We start from the raw sequence: 2,231 nt of genomic DNA on the forward strand, positions 1-2,231 counted from the left end.
TTGAACTCGGGAGGCAGAGGTTGCAGTGAGCCAAGATTATGGCACTGCCCTCCAGCCTGGGTGACAGAACAAGGCTCCATCTCAAAAAAAAAAAAAATCATTGAATATTTTTGAACTTACTTTGAAGTGGACTGTGTACCTACTATCTAGAAAACTATATTTTCTGAGTCAATTATCAAAATTTCAAAGGCCATTTTTGTACTGCCTCTCAAAATGTTTTTTTCTTTCTTTTTTTAATTTTTGTAAATAAATATGGAACACTTCACGAATTTGCATGTCATCCTTGCGCAGGGGCCATGCTAATCTTCTCTGTATCATTCCAATTTTAGTATATGTGCTGCCAAAGCAAGCACACCTCTCAAAATTTTTATTTTGCTCTTATTTTTCATTTCTATCTTCTGCAACTTCTCTTTTTTTGACAAAGTCGTCTCACTCTGTTGCCCATGCTGGAGTGCAGTGGTGCAATTTTGGCTCACTGCAACTTCTGCCTCCCGGGTTTAAGCAGTTCTCCTGTCTCAGCCTCCTGAGTAGCTGGGATTGCAGGCACCCGTCAACACGCCCAACTAATTTTTGTATTTTTAGTAAAGACGAGTGTTTCACCATGTTGGTCAGACTGGTCTCGAACTCCTGACCTCAGGTGGTCCACCCGCCTCAGCCTTCCAACGTGCTGGGATTACAGGCGTGAGTCACTACACCTGGCCCCTTTCTCCCACTTTTCTCATGCAGGTTACCTGCTTTGCCCCTAAAACATTTCAGTTTCCAGCACCTGAAACAATAACAACCTGAGATACTGAAGACAGGAATGAATCAGCTCAGTGATTCAGGGACTTTTATGCAGTGGGGAGACCGTTTCAGATACTACGCCACCTGGAAACAAAAAATTTCTGTGAAAATTCATGGCAACAAATCACACCTCCTCACAGGTACAACACAGAGAGCTGTAGCTGGAGAGCTACAGGTCAGCCGGTAAGGAAAGCTCCCCCACCATGACAGGCACCTTTCCATCAAGTGCACAAAGCAAAAGACCCCACTGCGCAAGCCTGGGACAACAGGGATTTAGAGCTTTCGAAAAGCAGTTGATGATTCACTATTTTATAGGAAATCTTTTCAGAGGCAATCAAGATTGATAGTTTGCCTGTTAATCAAAAGACTTGCTTACAGCTTGGAGTTTTTGGGAAAAAAAAAAGACACATAGATATACCAGATACATTTTATTTTAACTTAAAACATAAAAGTATGTATAACATGTAAACACCAGTCTTTAAATGTAGAGCGAAATCTTTTAGCATGGATCAATAGGTTTTGATTCTGAGTTGTCTTTCCTGCATAAGCCATACCCATGATGCCCTTGATAAAGCAATCAGATGGCAGGTGTTCCTCTTAGCCTTTTTGTTATTCAGGCCAACAACTGATTGGATGAGACTGACCCATACTGAGGAGGGTGATTGGCTTTACCCAGTCTACCAATTCAAATGTTAATCTCAACCAGAAACATCCTCATAGATACACCCAGAATGTTTGATCAAATATCCAAACACCCTATGTCCAAATCAGCTACACATAAAATTAATCGTCAGTTACTAATTAAAAACACAGATACCTATGTTCAATTCAAAGAAAGATGTTTATATAAAAGACACATTTAAAACAGAAAGACAGATTCACACCAGGCAGTCATAAGAAATTAAAAGAAAGCCAAGTGAGTAATCTTATTATTATTATTATTATTTATATGGAGTCTCACTCTGTTGCCCAGGCTGGTGCCATCTCAATGTACTGCAACCTCCGCCTCCTGGGTTCAAGCAATTCTCCTGCCTCAGCCTCACAAGTAGCTGGGATTACAAGCGTCCACCACCACACCTGGTTAATTTTTTATATTTTTAGTAGAGACAAGGTTTTACCATTTTGGCCAGGCTGGTCTTGAACTCCTGACCTCAAGTGATCCACCCACCTCGGCCTTCCAATATGCTGGGATTATAGGTATGAGCCACTACGCCTGGCCTGGGAGCAATCCTAATATCTAACAAAATAGAATTTAGGTAAAAAATAGCATAAAGGCTGGGCGTGATAGCTCACGCCGGTAACACCACAGTGCTTTGGGAGACCAAGGCAGAAGGACTGCTTGAGGCCAGGAGTTTGAGATCAGTTTGGGCAACATAGTGAGACCTTGTCTCTACAAAAAAAAAATTAAAATTTAGCTGGGCATAGCGGTGCGCCCACATCATAGTCAC

The 2,231-nt window shown here is 41.6% G+C and overlaps 1 non-coding gene across 1 annotated transcript; it reads right to left on the reverse strand.

Moving 5' to 3' along the window:
* Positions 1-246: 246 nt before the first annotated feature.
* On the reverse strand, positions 247-353 carry LOC135278109 (U6 spliceosomal RNA). The gene has a single exon (XR_010345668.1). It is a non-coding gene; the product is annotated as a U6 spliceosomal RNA (small nuclear RNA).
* Positions 354-2,231: the final 1,878 nt, after the last annotated feature.

Source organism: Aotus nancymaae, unplaced genomic scaffold (assembly GCF_030222135.1).
Source record: "Aotus nancymaae isolate 86718 unplaced genomic scaffold, 86718_ANA_hifiasm-v0.15.2.pri h1tg000036l, whole genome shotgun sequence".
Taxonomy (NCBI): domain Eukaryota; kingdom Metazoa; phylum Chordata; class Mammalia; order Primates; family Aotidae; genus Aotus; species Aotus nancymaae.